General features: G+C 48.9%; 2 long non-coding RNA genes across 2 annotated transcripts; one reads left to right on the forward strand and one right to left on the reverse strand.

The window, feature by feature from the left end:
- Window positions 1-916: 916 nt before the first annotated feature.
- On the reverse strand, window positions 917-19,243 carry LOC136013795 (uncharacterized). Its single transcript, XR_010612389.1, has 2 exons — window positions 16,521-19,243; window positions 917-2,057 (listed from the first exon to the last, which is right to left on the reverse strand). It is a non-coding gene; the product is annotated as an uncharacterized LOC136013795 (long non-coding RNA).
- On the forward strand, window positions 1,168-4,865 carry LOC136013797 (uncharacterized). Its single transcript, XR_010612390.1, has 2 exons — window positions 1,168-1,296; window positions 4,490-4,865. It is a non-coding gene; the product is annotated as an uncharacterized LOC136013797 (long non-coding RNA).
- Window positions 19,244-19,263: the final 20 nt, after the last annotated feature.

Below are 19,263 nucleotides of genomic sequence, written 5' to 3' on the forward strand. Positions count from 1 at the left end.
CCAGCTGGCAGGATTTTGCACTTTCTGCCCCAGAATTGTGTTTGAAGCTCGGTTGTTGCGCTTGGCACAGAGCGGGTGCATGGCCCTGGCTGGGACAGGGACTGGTGTGGATGAGCCCGCTCGGGTTGATTGCTCTGAACTTCCCCTTTGCTCAGTGGCTGCCATAGGGATGGGGCACAGCCAGGGAGGCTGCCAAAGCTCCCCCCAGCACCAGCGGGGACCTGCCTCAGCACTTCTATGGGGTGGGGTGCCCTTCCCCTCCCCAGGGCGGGGGGAGAGGCCAGGGGGCTGCTGGCAGGCACTAACAGCACTGAAATTAATGATGGAAAGTAAAAGGAAGGAAAAAGGGAAGCCGAAGCAGAAATTCCTCAGAGCCAGGGGAAGCAGTCAGCCTGATACACAGCCTTTACTCCGCTGCTGCTGCTGAGCTCTACCCCCGGAACAAGTCTAATGAGTAATTATCAGTACGTGTCAGCTGTTACTTCAGTCCTGGCAACATCTACATTTAGAAAACATCTGTTTTTTCTCTGAAGCTGTAAGTGCTACAGTTCACATATCAGTACTTAATTCTTCCTTTTTCCTTGTAAATCTTCAACCTGTTCCGTGAGTACCGTGCTAGTGGTACACACAAAAAACGAAACTCAGCGGTCCAAAATGACTGTAGATTAATTAACTTCTCCTCGCCATGTTCTTCCTCAGCCCCCCAGCCCGGCATTGCACTGCTTCATTGTAGTGACTCAAAGTAAACCGAATGGGAATTGCAACATCTTAGCACATTTCACATAAGGATATGCCTGGCACATGCTGGAAAGCGTCTCTTTTAATGGGATTTTGGGAGGAGGTGCCTGTGTCAATAGTGAGTGGGACATCTCAGCAAGAGAAGAAGACAGTAAAACCTCCTGGAAAGAGATGCAACTGGCTTGTTGAAGGGTTCAGATCCCAGAGCACCCTCTACTTTATTTACAGCCCCTCTGTGACTAAATACTATTTGCCAATTACTATGCTGTGTTCTTTTCGGTTGGGCTCCTTATCCTTTCTTCGAAGCAATGTGTCCACACAGTAAACTGTTTTTGAGGAGCATTTGCTGTTTGAGGTTAGAAGCTGAAACCACAGAGTTCTTTATCTTGACTTTCCGCAGCTGTTTTTACACAAGCTAGCAGAGCAAAACAGCCAAGCGCTAACAACCAAACTCTCCTCTTTCCCCTCTCCCCACCCTTATTTTCAAGGCCACAGGAGGAGAAGTCTCCTGCCGGACCCAGGTGCTGGCTGTCTTTGGGTTTGTTGTCTGCAGACCAGGTATGAATGTGCTTCTGGAGGGTGGGCAGGGACAGGAGGCAGGGGGCTGAACTGGAAGGTGGAAAGCAGTCACCAGCCTGGCACGGTTCCTCCTGAAACCTGTGTTTTTGCGGCTTAGGAGAAGCTCTGGAAAACGCAGCAGGGCACTACCTTCCTTCCCCAGATTTCAGCTTGCTTTATTTAACGGCTGCTAAGTCTTGCCAGAAAATGCGTCTGGATGTGAGAGGTGGTGGGAATCCCGCTCAGAACCTGCGGCACCCAGCAGCATGGAGGTTGTGAGTGCTCCATCCCTGGAGGTGTTCAAGGCCAGGTTGGATGAAGCCTTGTGTGGGATGGTTTAGTGTGAGGTGTCCCTGTCCATGGCAGGGGGGTTGGAACTGGATGATCTTGAGGTCCTTTCCAACCCTAACTATTCTATGATTCTATGATTCTATGACTGCAAATATCTGATACCTGTGCTGCACCATGCTCTGTTGGCACCTAGAGGCCTTTCAAACCCGCTCAAGCTTTCGCAAGTCTTGAAGTGCATTTTGAAGGTATTTGGTTTTCACATGATCCCGGGGTGGTGCTGGGTACATCCCAACGTGATGTTCTTATACAGGCGTGCTGGTACAAACCATCCTGTAAAGCCCCCTCCTTGCAGCCTCCCAGAACTGCACAGGTTCAACAGGGCCTGTCCCAGCTGGGTTTGGTACTTAGTCCTGATCTTTAACAACAGCCACACCTGGGCCTCTGTGGCTTTTTCACTCTCTGATGTTTAACTAAGAGGGAAAAGATTAAAGAAAAAACTAAAATAAAAAAGATGAACAGCTGCTTAGACATATCTGGTACATTCTCATGGCCCCCACAGTTGTCCCTTGCTGCAACAAGGCACCCAGCCATCGCAGGCATCCTCGGGCAGACAACACAAACGCTGCCTCCTGCGCTCTCTCCCTACACGTTCATCACATTGAACCAGCCCTGTAGGAATGAATGGCACAAAGTCAGCCCTGGAGTACTGGGAGGCAGAGGAGGAGGAGGCAGTGAGCACTGGAGCTGAAGCGTGTTGTGATCAAGAGCAAGTCAACAGCTCACAGCTGACCAGGCAGCCTGGTCTCCTAGGTTCAGGTGACATAATGTTTCTAGCAGTAAATGATCTCCTCGATTGACAGATTGATTTCTGAGCAAAAACATTTGTAGTATTGAACCACAACTGGTGCTCATTATTTGCACTCAGCCATCAGCAAATCGCATGGAGATTTCACCTGAGAAACAGAATTAGCTTCAGTATCTGGAGACCCATCTTGGGCACACAGCAATGAAATGACCCAGGTTTAGTGCTGGCTCTCAGAAGCTCCGGCTTTGTTCTTGGATAGGATGGCCAGCAGGACTGTATTTAGACAAATGCTTCCTCCTGGCAGAAGCTGTTTCCGAGTTGCTTCTTGAGCTCCATTTGAGACCAGGCATCTTCACCTCAGTGGGTGACTTTTCTCAGTTGCTCAGCCCTTATGTCCAAGTCTTATTTGAACCCTGCTCCTCCTTCAGCTTCAGACCATTGCTCCTCACCTGCCACCTCCAAGAGCACAGCAACAGCCTTCCTTCACTTCTCTGTGGGTACCTGTCACTAAAGCTGTTCCCATCCTCTCCCCATTCATTTCTTCCCAGGGAGGATGCTTAGTGACCCCAGAAGTTACATACGTTACCTAAGGAGTGCTTAGGTATATACTACGTATTAAAGCTAGTCTTTTCATGTCTCTCCTAAACACTGAAGGTCAAAATCACAAACTGCATCTCAGGGTGGCCTCTACAGCTTCATTAACCTCATAGCTTTTACCCATCAACCCTCTTTGGCAAGGTCCTCACAGCAAAATGGTCCCGGCCAGGGTGTGATTGCAGGATGTGATGGCATTGCCTTCTCATCACATGTGACTGGAAACCTTCCCTAATGGGGACGCATGACACTCTGTGTCACATCTGAAAGGACATCTTCTCAATAGCTACTTCATCTCCTAGACAGAGCAAGGCCTGTTCTTTCTTGGACATGAGGATATAGAGTCATTCCTTCCCTTCTCCTTCATTCATTTGCTTCTACAGATATCCAGTAACAGTATCCAGGCTGGGTGCTGCTTGGCTGGAGCTACCTGGTGGCCAGGGCTACAGAGGTGATGGGAGACGAGAATCATGGTGATGGTGTGAGTGGTGTCCCTCATCCAGGACATCCTCATGGGCATCACCCCTGCCTCAGTGCCAGCCCAGGTACTGCCTTCACTATGAGGGCCATGTATCTCATCCAGAGGCAACATAATCCAGATCAGGAGGGAGGTGTCTCCTCCTTCCTACTGGGGAAGGAGGTGGCCTGTTCAGCTCTAACTGATTGTTACATGCCTAAGACTAAAACCTGCATATCCCACTCAGGGTTAAATTCAGGTTTGCAAAGTGTCCAGGAGAGAAAGGCATCCTGTGGATGCACAATATCGCCGCTGCTGAAGGTGTCCTGCTCTGCCTGCTCAGCAGTGGGACACTGAAGCGCATTTCCAGGAGCCGGAGCTGGTTGAAGGACACAGTGACTTCTCTCTTTCTGTATGTTTTTCCCCCAATTCCTCTGTTGCACAAAGGCAGGGATTTGCAGATCTTGCAGCACGTTCTGAATCACAGGTTGAGAGCATCCTTCTCCAGATGCTTGCAGAAGGACATATGGGTGCTGCAGGAGGCAGACCAAGGAGCCTCCACCCACTCGTCTTGCACCTTCTCCCTGTTTCACCCTTAGTGGGTTGGGGGCAGAGCTGATGGAATTGCTTTTGGTGATGCCCAGGGGACATTTCACTATCCAACCCCATCCACATTCCCCCTGTGCATCTCTGGGAGCACCCAAAATCTGGCACTGGCCAGAGGCCTGTGTGTAGAGGTGAGCTCAGCCCTCCAGCCTTGCTGGAGGCTGAAAGCCTCCCTCCATGTGTCCTTGCCTTGGCCTGTCTCACTCCTTTCCTCTGCTTTATTTCCTGTGACAAATTTGCCATGCCGGGTCTGTGGAAAGCAGCTGGATGGGATTCATGCCTGCAGTGTTTTTCTCCTTCTGTATGCCCCTCAGCAGGCTTGGAGCCATTCAAACCTCCCTTTCTTTTTCTTTCCTTCTTCTTTTCAGTGCAGCTTCCTACTATTTCAGCTTCTTGGCTGACTTAGGGCTTGAAATCTTCCTCTGTGCTTGCTCCTACAGTAACCCTTTGAGGTGTGTTATGAAGAACACAGTGGAAAGCTGCTTCAATCACCCCCAGATGACCGCCTTAACCAGCTGGAGGTGGCAGGGGCATTGGCTGCTTCACCCTGCAGACAGAGACCCATGAGGGAAGAGCACCAGGCACCATGCCTCCAGTATCTGTGCGCCTCCTCACCTTCCCATGGGCTTTTCCAGTAAAAAGTGATAGTGATCCGTGTGATACAGCCGTCAGGACATGGGGTCTGCCTCCCTTCCAGCCTTCCTCATCATTTGGGTTTGTCATGAAGTTACCAGCATCTGCTCTGTGTGATGGTACACCTCCGAAGCCACCAGCGAAGCCTGTTGCCCCACCTGCACATCATTCCCTTTCAATGTCCCACTGCCTCCCTCTTTGTTTTTATTTCCTAATATTATAGGCAACACCAAATGAAGCCACATATAAGGAATGCTGTGGTGAAGAGTTTTCAGGGCACACGGCAGGTTGTGCTGTCTCCATCCCGCAGATGGTACCCATCTTACTCTGCAGATGGGTAAGGTGGATAGATGCCGAGCATCTCAAGCACCTTTGTTCTGGAGACAGGCTGAGAAGGCTCCAGGGAGATCTTAGTGCAGCTTCCAGTGACTAAAAGGGGCTACAAGAAACCCAGAGAAGGACTTATTACAAGGGCCCGTAGTGACAGGACAAGGAGGAATGGCTCTAGAATGAAAGAGAGGAGATTCAGACAGAATATTAGAAGTTCTTCCCTGCAAGGGTGGTGAGGCACTGGCACAGGGTGCCCAGAGAAGCTGTGGCTGCCCCATCCCTGGCAGTGCTCAAGGCCAGGTTGGACGGGGCTTGGAGCAACCTGCTCTAGCAGAAGGTGTCCCTGCCCGTGGCAAGGGGGTTGGAACTGGATGAGCTCTAAGGACCTTTCCAACCCAAACATGTCTGATTCTGTGATCTTGGCACACAGGAGGATTGCAGGATCAGGCTTGTAGGGACATTCAGGGAACACAGCCACTCGCAGCACGAGCCAGCTCGCAGTTGCCTCTCCTGATGCAGCAGCTGTGTTACGGGCTTGGACACCCCAGTTCTGGTAGCATAATGCAAGCACATTTCTGGCCACCTCGTGTCCTCTGCGGAATCACCACGGTCTGACCCAGGAAGGCCTGCAGTCAGCTGCCCTCCCATGTGGGAGCTGCCTGTGCAGCTGGGAGCCAAATATGATGCCCCGCCACCACCATCCGCCAACATATGGATACAGGTACCCACAAGCTCAGTTGTTGCTGTATCAGCGGTGATGGTTTCACATCATTAGACAACAGTTAAAATAGGGCAGGATGAATTATGGGAAGGGAATGAGAACCCTCAATGTGCTTTTACCAACCAACCTAACAGCAAGCTGCTGCAACAGAGGACATTTTTGCTTTTAACCATATTGGTAAGCTGGCCCAGAGCTGCTCCGCTGACTCCCCTCTGCTCTCGCAGGGTATATTTGTGTGATGACTGTGTGTGTGTTTGTTTCTGGATGCCTTACGCTGTGTGTGTACTACCATACAGCTCTCTTTGATGCTGGAACTTTAAAAAATGTTATTATTACTACAAACTAATGCTTACACACAACAGTGTGATGTTGGCTCCTGCATCCCAAATAGCCAGTGCCTGATGGTTTGAGCCACACAAGGTGCTCAGCAGCCAGTTCCTGGAACAGATCCCAGGTACCACAGTAACCACCTCAAGCTTATGCTCCAGATCAGGCAGTCCTTTTGGGTTTTGTTTTTATTTAAGAAATGTGTTCACCAAAAATAAGCTCTTGTTTATATGGATATTTTTGGGCATTAAATAACCCAATGGCAACAGTGCAAGGACTGGTCAACCTCATCCCTCTGTTTCAACAGGACAGGTGTCCCCAGATCACAACCCTGCCAGCTCCATGCCCCCATCCCAACAGCAGCATGTGGGACAGGTCCGGCACTCAGCAAACCCAGCCTGGTCAAAAGCCAATGGCAAAGGAAAGCCTCCCACCAAAACCAAGTCACTCTCCAGAGATGCTCTTTCCTACTTTTGCTTCACTTTTTCTCTGTGTTTTGTCATTTAAGGGTTTTTTTTTTATATGATTTCATGGCATTTCATTAGTGATGCACACGATATAAGAATATCTCAGTACTTTTTATTCTGTTTCATTTTAAAACTATTAAAACCATCTGCCACTTAGTAAGCACCAACATATTTTCTTTCCTACATCAAAGTGTCTCCTGTCTGTGTTGTAGTGAAGTTTGACATTATTTTTTTTTACAAGACAGGCAGGAGACACTTTGATCAGGTGCCAAACTGTTTCCCTACAACAAACAGGCAACACTCTGAGCTAGAAATGATAAGATGTTATTATGTGCCGTGATGATTTCACGACATGTCAGCCGTAATGTCAAAAAACCCTCTACAGAACATACAGCATCAGAAATATCGGCGTGAAATTACAGGGCTTTTAAAAAATGAACAATTTATGAGTTCAAAGCACTCCTGTCCTGGTTTCCCTCAACAGAACTGTGACCTTTTTGTGGAATTTTGTGACTATTTTTTTGTAAACCTTTTCGTTTCAACGTATCAGTATCTTGTCAAAAACACTCCATTGAAACAATTCGCATTGACTCGACTTAAAAGGCTTTTCTTGAATGCCTTTTCCATATACAAAAGATGATGGTCCCTGCCAGAGAACAAAAGCATCACCTGCTGTTTTTTCTGTCACTCCTAAACACAGCAATTGCTTGAGGATTATTTCATCCATGTTTCTCAAACATGCTGCTCCCCATCGCTCCCACCAGCCCCCCATACGTATATATGCCTTTTAGACTGGGATGCAGGATGCCTCTATGGAGAGCACCAGCTTTCCAATAGCACACAGACTGTAGCTACATGCTAGTGAAAACAAAACAACCGTGCACTTTGTAATTTTTGTCTGAATTTCATGATGAGGAGAAGGGCTCTCCCGTAGCCATCTATGCTACGTGCACGGGCACCAACAAGGGGATGCACAGGAGTGTGCAGCCCATGAACACGGGAGCCGCAGGTGGAGCTGATGAAGACAACCAGCCCCTCTTCCTCCCCCTAAAAGTGGGTCTACTGCTTTGTCAAAGAAAAGTTTCCCGTGTGGGCAGCCACAGCTGAGAAAGGGTTAGCTGTCTCCAATGGGCATGGCAGCTGGAGGGGCGTCCACAGCCCAAAATAACGGGTAGCCAAAGCACGCACAAGATGGGCACTCCTCACCTGAAACTTGCAATTTATCTGACCCTGAAAGAGGTGAGAAACTTCAGGGGCTCAAAGTGTGGTTCTCTACACTGATTATAAAGGAATCAAGGACGACTCTGTTGTAGAAAGCAGACAAAAGTTGAACCAAAGAAAGGTATGATTGGGTACTGGGGAAAAGAAACTCATCGCAAAAACCCGAAGAGGTTGCCCAGAGGGGCTGTGGGATTTTAATCCTTGGAGGTTTCCAAAAACTATTTGGATGCAGCCCTGAGTGACCTGCTTTAATGCCAAAATTAGCCCTGCTTTGAGGAGTTGGATCAGATGACTGCAGGTCCCTTAAAGGTTCAGTCATTCTACATCCATATCACAACATCCCTAAAATCAGGTGAGATGAATCCCAGCTCAGGAGACAACGAGTCTCAGGTCTGCCTGAACCTACTCTGCATCCTTGCGTGCAGCCCAGTGCAGTGGTAGCGTTTACTGTGCTGGTGCTGGTGCTGGTGCAGATGATCATCTCCCATGCGGGGCATGTGCCATTGGAGCCACAGCACTCACCCTTCCAAGAGAAAGGATTTGGCTTCCCAGGTAACTTTATTTCAAGGCATGCCTTTGACTGGTCTGTGGCTGAAGGACTGTACCACACTGCCCAAGGTCAGGAGCAGACCCCAGGCAGCGCCGGTCTGCTGGCGTTCCGGCACAGGGAGGTGTCTGTAGCAGTGGAGCCACACGCTGCTGCAGCATCAACACACAGAGCACGTCTGAGCACAGCCCAGGCCAGTGCACACTGGGTTTGTGTCAGTATGCACAGCACAAGCAGACACCACTTTGCATTTAGGTCTGCTTTCCTCCCCTGGTGCTTCGGGTCAGAGGGTGGCCCTGTTATGAGAATGTCTTCCCAGCATCAGTGGAGCAAAGGCTGCTCAAGAAACAACTGAGCCTTAACATCTTCTTCTCTTTCAAACACAGGTTGTTTGGAAACAAAAGACACAGGGTTCCGTACATTTGTCATTTCAACCCAGCGGTAAGCATTTTAACATGCAGTAAATCCTTATTGAGGGAAAAGGTCAGAAATCCAGAGCCTGGGAGGCTAGAGGTGTGGGTTGGGCATTGCAAACCAGCCAATAGGAATAAAAGGCAGATGTTTCATTCACTAGGTCTCCCCAAAATTCACAGTTTTCTTCCTGAAAGACTGCATTTAGGCTGTGTCAGCACAAGGCAAAGTTGGATTATCCCGAAAAGTTGAGAATTTGGGAGTTTTGTCCCTATAAGAAGAGAACCTGTTTTCCACAGGTTGCCTATTGCTTATTAACAAGCTCTCTGATACCTTCCTACCCAATGTCCCCTTTTTCACACATTCAGAAGTAGCTGCTTTTCAGTTTTGATGGAAACATGAATCACCAAAAAACTAACATTGAACACAGTTGTACGCCACGGCAGTCTGCAGGATGTAGCAGAGACAACCTCACAGTCCCGTGTTTCTATACAGACAGGTTCAGACACATGTAGAATCACAAGCTGCGGTTTTGCAAATCACTTTGTGTAAGATAAACATAGGTATGGGCAGCTACGGGAGCAGGCTCCCGAGGGAAGTGGTCACGGCACCAAGCCTGTCAGAGTGCAAGGAGTACCTGGACAGTGCTCTTTGTCATATGGTTTAGTTTTAGGTAGTTCTGTGAGCACGGAGTTGGTCTCGATGATCCTTACGGACCCCTTCCAACTTGAGATACTCTATGATTCTTGCTTGCTGTCTGTTAGTGCATCTTCCCCTTTTTTGCCCTCTCCAAGCAAAAATCAAAGCCTTTTTCCTACCACCTGCAATGCTTCAGTACCCCACAGTGTTAGCAATTGGCTTGTGCCCATTCCTCCACCCCCTCATGTTGAGGACAACCCAGCCGGCCACACAGAGGATGGGTTCACCAAGAGAGGGAAACCACCAGGAAGTGACAACCACAACTCCCACAGAGCCCATCTCCTCCCAGATGAAAATACTATGGAGCTGTAGCCTAAATACAACAGCTGCTGGCCAAGAAGTCAGAAACACCTACAGAAATCTCCCCTCTGGTCCAGCACAAGGACCACCCGGTGTCCTGGAGCAGATGAATGCCACATGGCACTGTGAGCCTGTCCTGCTGCAGGACACTCCATCAGCCATGCCCATTCATCTCGGTGAAGAAGGACTTGGATTTGAGCTAACAAAGGGGGTAGGAGTGATGCATACCAGGATAAACACAGCTCATGGGTCACAGCAGAGACCTTTGGAGAAGTGTGGCATAGCCTTCAGTCACAGCATTTGACAGCTCTCTTGGCTGCACTGGGCAGTTACTGTCATGCTGGTACTGCCTGTAAAGCAGGCAGTAAATACTCACCCTTCACCAGGTGGAAGAATGTGAAGAACAGCAGGGTACCGTGCTGAGGTGCACTGTACACTAACAGTTCAGGTCCCAAACCTGCAATTTCATAGCATTACAGGATGCTTTGGGCTGGAAGGGACCTTAAAACGCATCCAGTTCCAACCCCCTCCCATGGGCAGGGACACCTTCCACTAGACCAGGTTGCTCAAAGCCCCTGTGTCCAGCCTGGCCTTGAACACTGCCAGGGATGGGGCAGCCACAGCTTCTCTGGGCACCCTGTGCCAGGGCCTCACCACCCTCACAGGGAAGAATTTTTCCCTGATGTCTAATGAACTCTCCCCTCTCACTTTAAAGCCGTTCCCCCTTGTCTGGACACTACTTTGCCTTGTAAAAAGTCCCTCTCCAGGTTTCCTGTAGGCCCCTTTTAAGTATCTGAAGCTGCTCTAAGGTCTCCCGGAGCCTTTCTCTTGTCCAGGCTGAGCAACCCCAGCTTTCTCAGCCTGTCTCCACAGGTGAGGTGCTCCAGCCCTCTGAGCATCTGCATAGCCCTTATTATTGCTGGGTTTGCCTCACCAGCTCCTTAAGCACGTTTTTGATAGGTGTTCGTGCGTCTCCCAGCACCCAAGACATCACCAGGAGGACCGACCCATTTTCTCACTGCCCCTCCTTGAAGCGCCTTGTCCCCACTAAGTGAACAGCACAAGAAACCCCTCATAAATACCTGCTCCAGAGAAGCCTTTTGCTTTAAGCTTGCTGGGATGCATCTGCTAGAGCAACAACATACTCCATATTGTGTCTCTCTCTATTTGCATAGGCCAAGGAACCAGGCTGCCTACAGAGCCATCTTCCGAACGGAGCAGTCCCATCCGCATCCAGCCCTTTGTTAGCAGCTGCCAGACTCGCGTGGTACATGAGAAATGCCTTAACGTGTAATTATAGGGCTGCAGTGTTTTGCTTAATTGTTTGGTTGACAGCAGAATACAGCTGTCGAAGGAATTGTCCCCTTGGAAACCTCCCTGTCCACACGTTTCAGGACACTCGGAATAAATCCCCCAGGAGGCTCAGGATTCACAGGGGCTGGGGGAGAAAAGGGTTGAACTTCCAACTTTTCAGAGAACAGCTCTCTCCTTTGCTACCCTCCTGATACAGCTCTGCAGCACACGTAGGGGACTGGAGGTTGGGTTGTTACTGTGTTTGGTTATTTGTGTTGGAAACGGATCTTGCTATGTTTCAGTCTAAATGATTTAGCCAGTGGTTTCCAGAGACCAAAATAGTCAGTACTGTCTCTTGACCCTTCATTGTAAAACTCAATCTGAGCTTTAGGAAGCTTGCTGCTGGAGGGCTCCCATTCCTCAGACCCGCCCCCATCACTGGGACCACCAAGAGAAAACGCTGGTGGCTGGAGGAGGGCTGTACCACCAGGCACTGAAGGGCACCAGCCCTGGCTGCCTCAGCACAATCTGTGGGACCCCCTTCTCCAAGGAAGCTATTTACTACAGAGCAGTCGGTGCCACACAGTGCCCGGGTTGTAGATGTTCTAAAGAAAGCACTCCAGAGCATCTATTGGGGTGAATGAGGAAGGAACACCATTGCTTTGGAAGCACTCTCTTAACTTTGAGAGGCTCGGTAGAGCTGCGGCATTGTGTAACCCAATGTGAACGCTGCTTCTCCTCACCTGTTTGCACAGCTACAAGCGAGCAGCTGTTTGCCTTCTCTGTTTTTGCAGGCAAGGTTGCAACCTTTATTCCTGCCTTAAGGAATTAACGGATTGAACTGCTTTTGATGATCCAGAACAACCTCGTCCTTTATTCCCTCTCCCAAAGCAATTAGTCTTTCAGCTTGGTTATTTGCATATAATATGAGTCTCCAGACAAAAATCCTATGGGCACAAAAGTGCTCCTTGATGGAGAAATCAATAAAAGGTATTTAAGATTAAAGACCCAACATATGCCGAACTATCATCAAAACGTCACATGTCAAGAAAAAAATTCAGTTCCACTTTGTGAACCAGGAGGATTAATCCCATGTTTCTGTTTAACCTCAGAACCTTAATTAATTTGTTGAAGGGTCGGGGCACTGTAACACCAAAGGCAGCTTGTGCTGTCAGAGCACAAGAACAAGTTGGCTCCAACACAATTTCAGAGCTGTCAAAGCATCCAAAAGCCTTCTAAGTGAGGCCCAAATGTGTCATTTCATCTTAAGAGACAATTTGGGATATTTTTTTCTATTATTTCTTTTCTGATTTCTAAATTCTTGCTGATATTTTAAGCTCTTCGCCTCAGAAACCGAAGGCTGGAAGCTGACTCATTCTTAATAGAAAGTGTAAGTCTCATAGGAGCAGCATGATTTCAGTAGCTCAGATTTTAATGGGTACATCAAATCTATCTGGCATTACAGTAAGGTCATCAGAAATTAGCAATACTGAAGGCGGATCCTGGGTTTGCTTCTAACATAGCTCATAGCTGATGTATACCTATCCATGTACTATGTACTAACGTTGCCAAGCAGCCTTACTGGGAGACTTTAAAGTTAAGCATAGTGAGAAATAGAGTTTTGTGACAATTTAGACCAAAAGTAAAGGTTGTTTTTCTTTTCCCTCTGTATAAAAAGTAAAAGGAAAGCGATGTCTGTGAGTTCTCATACGCAGCATCTCAAAAGGGTGGATGTGCTTCCCTTAGCTGGGTTGGCCTCAGCAAGATGACATCCTCATTGTAAAAAAAGAAAGCAAAACTGCACAGAAACCACAGTGAGCCATTTAATGATGTCACGTCTAATGAAAAGCACATAAAATCAATGTTAACAAGGGGTAGCAATACCCAAAGTCCTCTCCTTTTGTGAAAGTGGACAATTACCTAAGTATCCAAGTAGGCAGCGAGGGTGGTGAAGGTGAGGAGACACAGTCTGCGGAGGACACCACGTTAGATATACGAGCCTATCTGAAACTTCAAAGCCAAGGACTTGCTGAAGAGCTCACGCTGAGTGCCAGGCAACACATCCAGATTCCATGTCTGAAGTGATGCCTGCGGGCTAACACCACAGACCGAGGCCAGTGCTGGGCCAGGCATGCTGCTACCATGGGAGCAAGCACGAGGACTGGGGAGACAGGCTAGAAAGGGACAACTGGGGAACAGTTGCTCTTACAGAGTGAGCAAAAGGATGGAAATGAATTTAAACATGTCCCTGGAGGACACATCCAAGAGCAATTCTGAAACATGGGTGTCAGCTGCAGCCTCCAGCTTGGAGTCCCTAAGCTGTTGGCTGCTGGAAGGTGACAAGATGCTCAGGGACAAGGACAGCTCCACACCTCACCGTATGTGTCTGCTGCTGGCCACAGCCAGGCACATGGGCTAGGTCAGCCCTCACCAACAGCCCTGGCATGGACATTATGGATGGGTAACAAGCTGTTCAATTTATACTGAGCAGAAAGCATCACTCTAAGTGTAGCAACACCAGTATCACAGAACTTACACTGGATAGATCAGTAGGAATAGCCACTGCTAAAATACAGTCTTGCTCACACTAGGAGGTCTCACAACCCTAGCAACAGGCTTGATCTCTAACAGAAACCCCTACCCCTAAGAACATAACCATATTTTGAGGGGCAGTGCTTTGGCAATGGCTTTTAAGGGACAAGTTGGCGAGCAGTGTTCCAGTAATGGGTGCAGTATTTTCATGCCAGGCCCTTCACTAAGAGGTGTGTTTTCTACTTATGCCCTGGGTGCTGCAGCACTCACTTGATCAGGCAGTAGCTTGAAGGGTAATGAGCTGCCAGGCTGTGCACATACATCTATTCTGCCAAAACCCAGAACATCCAGGAGCAACTATAAGCACTGCAGACACTGAGGATGGTATCTGCTCCCAGACCTTGCTGGCTAACAGGGCCACCAAAGCAGCCCAGGGCTGGGGTAAAATCGCTGCCTAGATCTTACATTTACATTGGCATCCAACAGGTCACATCAGAACATGGCCTCTCCCATCACTTCCCTCTACTCTAGACCTACCCAAGCACCCACGGCCCTGACTTGTGTCCTGTCATTGGTTGGAGCTGCTCTGGTTTTCTCCACATGCCCTGGCAATACAGCTACTGCTGTTCCTTAGAAAGCCCAAGTGCATTTATGGCACTTAAGTAGTAAATAGGAGTAATTGTGTTCTGAGCAAACAGGCTGTCCTGGCTCAGATCCTCCACACAAACCCATTAAATGGGAGCTGCTGTTCATTAAGAGCATGACTGAACTCGATCCACAGCCACTGCTGACTGGATTTAAAGTTAACGCTGATGGAGATGGGGAGATGGGATAGGGGACATTTTCCTCTGCCACCTAAGAGTATTTACGCTTCCATCCTCTTCTCACCTCCCCTGACAGCCCCGAGTGCTTTCATTGTCACTGTCGGTGTGGATCCCTTGTGAATGGCAAATGAAGAAAGCCCATGGCTGCAGGGTGCTTAGCAAGGCTTTGCTAAATCCTACACTTGTGGTATGGACCCACACAGCACCCCGACCCATTGGGGCCATACTCAGGTTCATCATCCTGATCCCCATCTACTTTCCTCCCATCCCATCCCAGCATTAAATCTGCCTATCAACTAGAAGCTGCCGCTCCCTGAAGGCACAGGAGCTTGTAGTGAGCTGCAATCCACATCCACTCCCTGCACTCACCTTCACTTCTCTTCGGGTTTGGGGTTTTTGTCAACTGCATCTTTTTGGCAAAGCAGCCCACACAAACCTCCCTTCTGACTGCTTTCAGTGGACATTCTGCACGACCACCAGAGCACTGCATAACATCCTCCTGGAGCAAGGTTGCGGCATGTGCCAGGGACCAGCCTGACATCACTTGGAGGTCACCTTTACCTCTAGGGTCATGGAAGTACTTCGAAAGAGCTGTTCCCCACAGAGGCTGGTGGCCTGGCCTGCCCCGAAAGTGTTTGGATCTTGCGTCAACCACCCTATAAGGCTACTGCAAGTAAGAACGGTGATCCTTGAGCAGCTGATACCAGAGAATATGTGCTTACAGCACCGGAGACTGAAGTAAGTCTGTGAAAATAAAGGCCTTCTTTTGGTATAGATATTCCTATCAATCCATTGTGCTTTCATGTCCATGCAAAAGGTGCAATAATTTACCCCTGGATCACCTTTAATGCTCCTTCATCCTACCTCCCAAGGCAGAAATACACTACGGTGCAGCATCCACTTTCCCTATGTTACAAAGGAGACTGTGTGGCTCCGGAGTGGCCCCGGGTTCTCCCCTGAACTTTGCAAGGAAGGAGAAACAAAGTCCTCCAGCCTCTTACGAGGAGCTGGTGCTCATTTCGGGCTCCAGCGGGGCAGGAGGCAGCAGTGCCAGGGCAGAGCCCCGCAGGCTGCAGCCCCAGCATGGAGAGCACTCCGTTCCGGCAGCGGCCGGTTCCACAGAGATCGTGAGTTTAAGCACATATCTAATTGAATTGCAGATGTCTTTTCTGATGCCTATCTGGTAGCAAAGCTTTGGCTGTAGCAGCCGCAGAGAGGCAGAACAGGCTGGTTCTCAGTAATAAAACTAATGGAAGGAGGAACGACCATTTACTGCGGCCTCCACAGGGAGTGTGATCCAGGCGGATGCTTTAAGCAAGATTTTGGGGGAGATGTGAGAGCTTAGACACCCAGCTCCCAGTGATCCTGAATGTATGCTGGACTGGAAAGCAGCTGACAGCAATTTAAGTAACCCACAAGCAAGCTCATCTCCCTCCCTTCCCATGCTCCCTGATGAACAACAGATCTGCTTTCCTTTCTGAAGGCTGCAGGGGTTTGCTCTTCTGGACTCTGTTGAAGGCTGACAAATGTTATTTGCTGCCTTTTTGTCACTTCCCAGATTCAGGTGGATTTACCTTCAGCTTGCACTCACCACATCTCAACTTCTCACTGTTTTACAGTGCTTTTAGCCCTCCAAAGGAGGAGAACTTCACAGCGCTCAAAATCCACCCAAACCAGAAGACTGTAAATCAGAGAACTGGAGTGTTATGTCCTTCTCTGCCGTTTTCTTTTTGCCTGTAGCCACTTTCTCATGATGACTTGAACCACATCCAATACACATCACCACACGCACATCACTGAAAACCACCCCCACCCACCCAGCGCAGCTGAAGAATCAAAGTTAAGCTTTAAGATGATCTAAGACCCTGGCTTAGCTCAGGAACAAGGTTTCTGAGGGCTGTTTTCCCTTTCCTCAGCAGGCTGTTATGCTGTACCAGATTCCCATTGTGCTTAACTTTGGAGCCCCCTTGGCTATGTCCTACCCAAATCTCTTGCCTCTCGGCACAGCACAACTCTCCTGGGGGCACCTCAATGAACAACCACCACCCGGAACTCAGCTTCAAGGAAAGTCAGTGCAGCTTTTCTTGCTTTCCCTTTCGAACTGTTGCCCTTTCCCGACTCATTTACAATGTAAGGAAGTCAGTTTATTCATGGCTTTTAACTTACTTCATTGTTGAGCTTGGCTTTGCTCCTGTTGGAAACTGGACCCCGATTTGGGAGGGCAATTGCCAGTATCTGCTTGGAAACTCCTTGCCACGGGGTTTTCAAACACGCTGTTTGTTGGCCTAGCTCAGCACATACTGAGTGCAGTCACGAGAGGCTGCTTACTCATGGCAGGAAAAGGATCAGGCCAGTGGCAGGTGTTTTCAGAGTATCGTATCCTCAAACAAGCATTGCAAATGCCTAAACTCATGCCAGACTTCCCGGGAGCTCCCTCCAGCAGCCAGCCTCCATTTAGTCTCATACATATGAAGTTCCACTGACGAGCAGCAGTTGGAATTGGGCTGATTTCCCACTTGGATCTGTAAGTTGTTTCAGGTTCAGCCAGTTTAGAAAACTTCTCTAGAAAGATAAAATGCACAATCACAGATTGAGAGAACAGCAAGAGCCAACGCAGCGTCTGTAGGATGTGAATTGTTACTATTCAAGACGCTCAAGAGGTTTTGCAAATGGCACATGCTAAGCCTTCAGTCAGCAAGCTCGAGTACTGCTATTTCACCCGACAAGGAATAAATAATAATTAAAATGCTTTGTACTGAGATAAATGCATTCACTGTAGCTAAAGAAATCAAGGGTGGTAATTCCCAAATAGCATCGCCGGGTTCTCTCTTCAGTTGAAAGACAGGAAGCTGCCTCCCAGGCATGGATTTATTCCATAAGAATTAGGGACAGGCATCTCTAAGGCACTGCATTTACTCCACTGCTGCTGGGAGGTTTTGCCTGGGCTCTCTCCAGCTTTGAGGCATGTTACTGAAGCACATTTCTCTTCCCCAGTGTTGTGGTTTAACCCCAGCCAGCAACTAAGCCTTACACAGCCGCTCGCTCACTCCTCCACAGTGGGATGGGGAGAGAATTGGAACAGTGAGAAAACACGTGGGCTGGGATACAGCAAAAGCCATGCACAAGAAAAGCAAAACAAGGAAGTCATTCACCACTTCCCATGGTCAGGCAGGTGTTCAGCCATCCCAGGAAAGCAGGGCTCCATCATGTTTAACAGGTACTTGGGAAGACAAACACCATCATTCTGAACGTCCTCCCCTTCTTTCTTCCCCCACCTTTACACACCGAGTATGACATTAGTCCATGGACCATCCCTGTGAAATATCCACTGAGTTCGCGTATTCCATGACTTTGGGCTCAATCTGTTATGGTGGTCACTCAGGACAGGAATGGTTGTATGTTGTGTGGTGCTTCTGGGCATCAAAGCCAGCTCTGGTCAGGGCACTGCTGCACTTGAGCTGCTTCTTGTAAGGACTGTCCTCAGTTGGTTCAGGTGATTCCTGCTACAGTAATTCCTATAACATGCAACTCAAATCATGGGTTACAAAAGGTTTTCACATTGCAGTGAACTTCTCTCCCTATTACTGCTCTGGCTTGGACTTACCCACAGACTGGGGTCCCTTAGGGGTGTACCTGCTCCACGAGGAGCCTTATCTATAAACTCTTATCTATGTCTCTCCAGGGATATACCTGCCGCAGCATAGGGTTACCCACAGCCATAGTTGCTTTGAGGTCACTTGTTCCAGAGCGGCCTTATCCATGGACCGCAATACCTTCAGAGATATACCTGCTCCAGCATAGCTTTACCCAGGGCTGCATTCCCTCAAAGGACTTACCTGCTGTGTTGTGCGCTTATCCATGGCCATACATTTTGAGGTATGACCTCGTGCACAGCCACTGATGCTTCAAAGTGTACCTGCTGCAGCAGGGACTTACCCACAGACACAGATGCTTTGAGGCACACTTTCTCCAACATGGACTTACCCATGGGCCACAATCCTTTCAGAGGTATACCTGCTGCAGCACAGACATAACCAGAGCCCCAGATGCTTTGAGATGTACCTGCTGCGTCACGGGCTTATCCACAACCACAGAGACTTTGGGGTGTCCTAATCCTGCATAGACACATCCACAGGTCACAGACCCTTTGACTGAAGTTCACACTGGAGTTCCAGCCTGTCCAGTTCCGCAGTACAGAAGCAGTGGCAGTGCCATGGCCATCAGCCAGCCCAGGCGCATGGCCATTGCTGTTATCAGAATGTTCCCAGGCACAGCACAGTATGATAAGCAGTACAGCAAGCAGCAAAAGCAAAAAGCAGCCACAAACAAGCACTAGACCCTAATATACAGTAAGGCAAGCAAGTCCCATGGCAAGCCTGACAATTAATAGCTAAACAGCAGTTTCAGCTATAAATTCAACTTAGCACATTCCAAACAGATCTGTCATTTTTTCAAGCCCTTCAAGCGCCATATGGGGCACCATGGACTGCTGTAGTTTAACTACAGCCAGCAGCTAAGCCCTGCACTCCTCCACAGTGGGATGGGGAGAGAAACAGAGAAGTGAGAAAACTCATGGGCTGAGATAAAGGAAGCTTGACAGGTAAAGCAAACGCCACACACACAAGCAAAGCAAAACAAAGAAGTCATTCACCACTTCCCATGGTCAGGCAGGTGTTCAGCCATCCCCAGGAAAGCAGGGCTCCATTGCACATAGCAGTTACTTGGGAAGACAAACACCATCACTCCTGACATTCCCACTTTCCTTCTTCCCTCAGCTTTACATGCTGAGCACGATGCCATATGGTGTGGGATATCCCTCTGGTCAGTTGGGCTCAGCTGGCCTGGCTGAGTTCTCTCCCAGTTCCTTGTGCCTACGCACTGGTGGGGTGTTGCGAGGAGCAGAAAAGGC

This window comes from Lathamus discolor, chromosome 4 (assembly GCF_037157495.1).
Source record: "Lathamus discolor isolate bLatDis1 chromosome 4, bLatDis1.hap1, whole genome shotgun sequence".
Taxonomy (NCBI): Eukaryota; Metazoa; Chordata; class Aves; order Psittaciformes; family Psittacidae; genus Lathamus; species Lathamus discolor.